This window comes from Amphiura filiformis, chromosome 1, assembly GCF_039555335.1.
Source record: "Amphiura filiformis chromosome 1, Afil_fr2py, whole genome shotgun sequence".
NCBI lineage: Eukaryota > Metazoa > Echinodermata > Ophiuroidea > Amphilepidida > Amphiuridae > Amphiura > Amphiura filiformis.
Window position 1 is genome coordinate 60,676,735 of NC_092628.1, and position 8,064 is coordinate 60,684,798.

The 8,064-nt window shown below is 35.3% G+C and overlaps 1 protein-coding gene across 2 annotated transcripts in view; it reads right to left on the minus strand.

Annotated features, from left to right (window-relative positions):
• The window catches only part of LOC140150169 (DNA-directed RNA polymerase III subunit RPC8-like), a 13,092-nt gene extending 7,229 nt beyond the window's left edge, over positions 1-5,863 (minus strand). The window contains exon 1 of one of the 2 annotated variants that reach the window (XM_072172174.1): positions 5,780-5,863. The gene's annotated coding sequence lies outside the window, so the exon portion shown is untranslated. The remainder of the gene's footprint in view (positions 1-5,779) is intronic. The other variant, XM_072172182.1, reaches the window with a different exon arrangement.
• Positions 5,864-8,064: the final 2,201 nt, after the last annotated feature.

Genomic DNA, 8,064 nt, shown 5'->3' on the forward strand with positions numbered 1-8,064 from the left:
AGAGAAGATGAGCAAAGAAAGAAGTCACTTGGTACCCCGGGCTTCAAACCTCGGACTCCTCGCATGCCACACAGAAGACCACCAACCTGTAGACAAACGGGTGACGCTGGCCCGGCCAGGGGATATGACTTAGGCCAATTGTGTCATTGCATCACACTGCCCCCCTTTACACTGGTAACTTTTATACATCATAGGGTAGAAACGATAGCTATACAATTGTACAAAATATACATTACGCTTGGGATGTAATACACATAAAAGTGGGTATTGAGGCTGTCAATCAGGTTACCCACATTTAATGGCAAGTGGTCCGAATTTTGAGCCATACAAGTTTACGTGCTGAACTACGACTACGTACTTACTACTAGTACAGCCCGAGGTACTCACACCTCTGTCACTACGATTTCCACTGGCCTAGGCTTCTCCATACGACTCCTGAGCCTATCTGGTCCCAGTTGTAGTAACTACAAATTTCGAACGTTTGAGGACTTGTTCTCAAGTTGTAGAAGGTGCCATAGGGTGTCTTCAGTGTTAATTGTTTTCATTATAAATGTTGCCAAATAACAACCTGTTTAACCTCTCCATATATTCATACATAACATTGCTCACCTGTGTTTTGTGGTGAAAAATGATTACAAATGTGTGATTTGCAATCATATTTGGAGCAACGATTTCTTCGTACCGACGGCTTAGTGTGTATGTGAATGCACATTAAACACATATGTGACATGATCAAGGAGAATGAGTCACATGTCGACCCTGGTCGAAAATGAATTTTTCATTTGTTTCTAAAGCGGACATTTAGAGCTTTCTGAAACTGAAAACCCCATGCTGATATGACTTTTCTTTGCAAAGTTACATTAATTTATCAATCGCTGAAAACAATATAAAACAAAAGAATTTTAACACTTTCTTTGCCAATATCTCAAAATCGATATTAGCGACATCCGACTCATTTCCCTTGATCGTGTCACATATAAACACATACACAGCACCTGTTGGAACTCCGGGAGTTTCAATTATTGGAACTGATCTGGTCCAGCACCAGGGTACACAACAATATCGAATTTTATTAACAAAATATCACTTCTTACCGTTCCTCATGTGAAGATAAGACTTAAACAAAACATATTTGGTGCATGTGTAAAAAACAATAGGGCCATCATGTTTTCGGGCTTGTACAACGAGTACTACATGTAGTACTACTGCAGTAGTACTTAAAAGCTTTAGTTCACCACGTAAACTTGTATTAGGGGTTTCAGTGTGACGACCTCGAACTGAAGACACACACACACACTGAGCGCTCACTTTCCACACAAAAATCACAGATTCAAACAAGTGTTTTTCCCTTAAAAAGATATTTTTTTCAGGCATGTTATACCTTTTTGTAATCCTTACAGTGTCTATCATTGATTTCTGCAATCACTTTATAGAAACATTGCTGTATAAACAAGCCACAGCCTTATGAATGAAACCCAGTCAGTCCAGCCCACTTGTCAATTGCTCACCAGAAAAAGGCCTTATATGGCATTCTTGACCTCAAAATTTTTGCAAAAGAAAGAAACTACCAACTCTCTAGGTCATTTCCAGGGCAACTGGAGCTGATTGACAGTTAATGAGACTTATTATTTTATTGTGGAGGCTTCAAGCTATACCCTGGAGCTTGTCTGAAATTTGTAGGACATCCACAAGCCAAGCTGAGAATCCCCAAAAGTAGGTACAATATTTTGGGCATGTAAACAACACATTTGATTTAAAAGACATTTAGAATATTAAAGTATGATGTTTAAAGGGGGTAACCCTATTGGTTTTGGATATGGATTGTCTTTAAAATTACATAATAATATCAAATATCTCCCCCTTTATGCTGCTTTGTGAAAAAACGAGAGCATTTTCAGCGTAAATGTGAATAAATAGCCAAATTTGCAATCCAATACCTTGTATACGTGAATTGCATTCTGGGTAGGCATGCAACAACAACAATTCCCGTTCAGTATGACGAATGCTGACATGCTGCAATGCCCGGCCCGTATTGAACGGAAAATATTTGTTTGTTTTTTGTTTTTTCGTACCGTTTCAGAAAAAAAGGAAACAAAATATATTTCCCCTTGCAATATGTACATTTCAAATGAATATAAAAAAGTTTGGGTTAAAAATGGAGAGGAAAAAAACCTTCCGATACCGGGTTTTGAACCGGTACCTCTCGGTAAAAGAACGGGCGCTAGCCAATTGAGCTATTTCACCAACTGAAATAATCAAGGAATTGTTTTAATTATATACGGCGGACCGTCTCCTCAGCACTTAGCGTAGTCTCCTACACAGCCAGTTTGCGTCGGTCTGACACTCGTCGATCCTCGTGATAGCCACATACAGTCTGGTCAGCGAGACTACACTTAGCGTAGTTCGCTTTTTCTCTTCCCATGATCCGAAGAAATTTTTATTGTTTACAAACTGGTAACCTGTAAAACCGCTGTGATTCATGATTTCTCGAAATACATCGACTTGGAGCGTCAAATTTCAGGATAGTAATGAGAAAAATAGTATCTATTATGTGATACCAAAACCTCATCAACAATGAAAAAAATCGGGGATGATGCTGTCGATCGGGATTTACGGACCTTTAAGGTATCTCAGGTTAAAATCTTGAGGTTGTAGGTGATAAAATGGCCCCTGGAAATGGAAAAGTATCTGGACATGTCATGGTTTTTCACAACAGGCCACACCACTGGGCAAGTAGGCATGAGCTGGCTGAGTGGTGCCTGCAGAGTTGACGGGGCTGAATTGAGCTGGCCAGAGGGCTATGTAGCTTTCCAATAAAACCCCAAAATTGAATTATAACTGCAAATAAAAGATTATTATCATTTATCTGAAGTAAATGTGTAACTTTTAACTATTTCAGAGGAAAATATAAGTTTTGAGTGTAATTTATAGTGCTGTACTTGTAGCATCAATATAAATATATACCTATAATGCATAATGGTATAGCCCATTCATACATTTAGTTGATGTTACTTTAGACTGTTCCATTCTTATTTATGGGTGTTTTTATTGTGTGTGAGGGGCTTGTAAAACAGAAATAATAGATGCAACAGCTGTGATGTGGGGGGGGTACATATGGTAGGATAAGGGATTAAAAGCCCTCACAGAAATAAAGGGCCCTGGAGTAGTAGGGGTACAACAGGTGAATGAGTGAAGCTCAAGAAAAATAATTGGATACAAAGCCAAACCAAAATGTTTTATTATTTTATTAGTCCCTTTTTTACTTTATTTTTTAAATAATTTTTTTTGTTTTTGTTGTTGTTTTTTTTTTTGGGGGGCAATTATAACACAAATTATTATTATTGCAAGTCATATTAAGTTTTTTTCAATAATATACCTATGTTCAGCAGCTTTGTTTTAGTGTAGATTATCATTATTTGATAACAATTAATTATCTTTGAAAGTAAAGCTATGGTATAATATCCCGTTGCTATGAAAGTATATTCTGTTGCTATGTAAAATGTCATGTTTTTTATATATATCATAATGTCATTTATCATACATTATGTGCTACTTAATTTAATATATGATATTAAACATTGTAATACCACCCTGCAAATTTATAAATAAAAAACACTCAAACAAAATGGCGGTAAAAAAAATAAAGCTATTTTCCCTTGTTGCTAAGGACAATCAACTGTTACCTTGGAAACCATTGAAAAGGTATGTTTAAAATCATGTATTTTGGCTATGTTCAGTTTAAATTAAATTAATTGAGTACACAAATATACATTTAATGCATTCTGATGTTCTTAAAAATTAGGATCATGTTTTTTGGTTATTTTTATGTATTTTGGTTAAAACTTGATTGGTTTCCATGGCAACAAAAGACCAGTCGTTATTAATATTTTTGAAATTTTTTCGCAATTTCAGATTTGTCTCAATACAAACTTATTATGTTGAAAAAATCAAGTTGATATGATGTAAAATAAGAAAATTGTGAATGAAAATGTGTAATTTCAACGCTATTATTAGGCCATATTTGGCCAAATACAGTACATCATGGCCTATGGAGCTACTGTCCTCATTTCGTTATCATTTTGTCGTTCAAATTTTGGTCATAACTTGGTCAAATTTTATCCGATTCGAAAAATTTAAAAAGTGTGATGATTCTGTTGTCATTATCTTTCATTTGACTCTAACTTTGTGTTTGTAGGGGGTTGCAAACTTTTTCACCTGAAAACCCTACTTGTATGGCTCAAAATTCGCACCGCTCGCCAATGGACAGATAGTATCAGTTTGTGAATGAGGACATCGTGTAAGTTGATGGAGAAATCTATCTACTATCCACGACGACACGATAGTTAATGTTAGGAATGTGTGCATAGAAGATAGAGATTGCTAGTATAACACGGTCAGTCATCGTAGCGTCTTCAGTTTTAAAACGCAGCAAAACAATTTTTTAGATTGTCCAGTTTGGCTTCAATTTAGCTTGGCTAACATTTATGTATCTTAGCTGAAGTGTTTGCTTACTTTTAACCGGAAACACAGGCGCTGAAGTACAAATTCCGACCATATTATGAGTCTGTTTAATTCTGCAACCTTGCTTGATCAAAGATGTTTTGACAACTGCCAACTGCGTCGGTGATTAAAGATTTGAAAAAATCCAGTGCTGGGCAAATCAATCCATCTCCCGATTTGCAAAGGTTGACTTGTCATTGCAAACTGATGGTGATACCCTTCCGGTTCTTGAACATGTGAGCCCAGCACTACATGTGTTGATCACCTATTTACAGTCAATGGGGACTGTGCGATGTCTGGCGATCACTCGAGAAAAATTGGCACAAAATGACGTTTTTGTGAGTAAAGTCATGATGAATTGATGAAGGAATATAGCACATGGTGTCACTAATATGTCAAGAATAATATCCCCATATTTTTGAGACAATAATTAACTTGAGGAAGAAGTTTTTATTCATATGCATGATATTGGGACCTGTATGCCAACCGTGTACATGTACCAAACAAGGTACGTTACATGAGCGTAAATCCTTCCACGTTCTAACTTTCGTATCACAAGCTATCGGTTGTTCATACGAAAGTTAGAAATTTTCGAACAACGTATAAGTTCCTTATACTAACAATGACTAAGCATGGTAAGCTTAAAATAAGCTTACCTTAAAGTAGGTAACCTAGGCAAACCTTAGTTAACACATTTACTAGTCAGTGAATTCGCCGAGACCGGGGCCCCAACACAATGCATATTTACATAGAAATTTGAATTTTTTTCGAGAATAGGTGGGTGAAGGAAACCTACATAAATATGTTTTCTATACTTCACTTGACCCAAATATATGATTTTTTATGGTGATAATCAAGTCGCACATGGAATTTTAGAGGATTTTGATAGCAGTTCCATTAAAAAAAGCTGCTATCGCCATGAGACTAAGATCTAGAAACACCCCGAAATGCCGTTTTGGGGAATTTTGCTAGCTGAATCTTTTTGATGAAAGTCAATCTTTGACAAGATGTAACTTTGCTACGGAAAGTGCTATGAAAAAAAGGTTTTCAGTTTTGGCTTAGTTTACTCAAGGGCTTTAATTTGATATATAAAACGATGCAATTTGATGTCAAATTTGAATTCACCTAGTATACCTATTAACCTTACCATGCTGAATGAGAAAAGCCCCGGGGAAAAGCCTTATCATGTTCGAATGGGATATCAACTTTTCATGCAATATAATCACGGTACCAACAATTTTCACATGTGCAAAAAGTATAAAATATTAAACTATTTTACCTGTGATTTCTTACATCAAAAGATCATAAATAAAACAAAATCCAATGGATTTCTACGAGGCATGTTTTCACTATAAACAGCCTGTAACCATAACCATTTGCGCAATCGCAGATCGATGTAAATTTACCAGACGGTGCAGAACAGCATGCAGACCATTTACTACATTGTACTTGTAGTATTAAGCCTATTAAATTGAAATGAGTATTTAAAAACATAAATCATGTTTCTTCTTCTTCTTCATGGTAAGTGTGTGCTTCAGGAACTGAATATATTCACACTGCAGTTGTGCGTACCTGCTATGACGAATATGGCTGCAGGTAGAATCACGGTGCAAAATCATATATTGTACCTAACATAAATTAATTGCAACTATAAATTACAGTCCCATTGAGTGATCCCAGCGCAAGTGTAAAAAAAATGATTAAAATTGTTTATTTTTTAGGCCTACTTTAGACATATTTGGCAAAAAACAAAGAAAACAGCAGTAGGCCTATTGACGAAGTTGAAGCCCTATGCAAATAGGCCTACAGATTCAGTGCAGAGCAAATGCTTTAATTTGTCTTGCACGGCTTCCAGTGGAACTACTCTGTTACCACACCTATGAGGCCGCATGCATAGGCATCCATTTCAAATTGAAGTGCCCCCCCCCCCCTCCGATCAAGAGCCTACCCAGCAAACACAAAACAATTTCGACATCAATCGCAAAAGGTTAGGAAATGTTGCCAGAAAACGTTTTTAAAATGTCGGGTTATATAAAGGACATATAAAGGGCATAAAACGTTTTTCTAACATTTAAAAACATTTGTTGATAACCTATGCCTACTGTAAATATTTTAACATATTGTTATTTAAGTGTTGACAAAATATTAGGCAAAAATGTTTGCAAAAAATATTTTACAATAACATTTTGAAAACATTTTAAAAATATTTTTGCAATGTGTTTTCATACAAAACGTTTTAAAACGTTTCCATGACATTTACATAACCCGATATTTAATGTTATTGAAACGTTTTAACTAAACCAAAACCCATTGCCTAATATTTCACTTCCATGTATTAAGTTTTGATTATATAATTAATATAATTGTATTATAACATGTTGAGTAAAAGCATTAGACTCTTTGTAACTATAGAACAGGGCCCTCAGGGAGAGCAGCACTTAGTGCTGATGAGGCTACCCTATATAGGTCTATAAACAAAATGTAAATAAATAAATAGATAAATTAAGGGATAGACATAGTACATATACTTGCGATTTTATATGTCTCAATCAATAGCTGTAAAAAGAAAGGTTTGTTGCTTTGATTGTTTTAAATAACGTTTTTGGATTTTATGCCTAACTAATTAACCAAATCATTAGCAAAATTAACGAGGATGAACATGATGAAGGAACTTAGTTCTAGATGGTGGGGTATGGTCTCGACTGGGTATAGGGCCTGCGGCTAGTGATTTCGAACTTCCCACAAAAAAATTATACCAAATTTGACACAGAAAAGAGACCCAAAAATATTTAAATATTCTGTTCAAATTTGGCAATTTCCCATGGGGGTGGGGGATTGGAAATTGCAACCCCTTGTCTTGTGTAAGATATAGGAGTATTCATCTTTCGTTTCTTTTTTTCCAATATTCAATCTTCGCCAAATAATTTATTTTAATTAAAAACATACAAAGATCAACAGCAAGAAAACAATTGAATGCAGGCACCCCAGGTCTAAGAAATACGTTTCAAACAAATAATAAAACAAAAATTTAAAGACATTATAACACATCACAAACCATGTCAAACAAGAAATAAAAGTAAGAAGGATACGCAAACGCTATTATGAGTCTTTCATTTTAATTCATTTCAACTTTTTTTAAAGGTTAAAGTGGGAATGCCTCTATTCTATACAAAACAATGCAAAAGTAGTGTTTGGCAGCCACTTTTATAACACGCATGCTATCACCATGATCACTTTGTAAAGATTTTTCATACTAAACACGTTTGAATTTAGTGGATATCCTCATAGCAATTGAACTAATTACAATGATATTTAAGGAATTGACAAGGTTATAGCTTCAATAATGTTTACAAAAAGTGACATTTAAAGTTCGACCGTCCTCTTTTACCAGTTTATGTCATGCCTATCAAACCATGTTTCGTGTGGTCTTAAGGGATGAGGTATGAACGTTTGGACAGTATTTATTGTGAGAAATTAGAGCACATCAGACATATCGAATTGCATTCTGAATACGAAGAATGTCCTTCTGATATCAAATAATTTAGATTTTTTGAAATTCGCAAT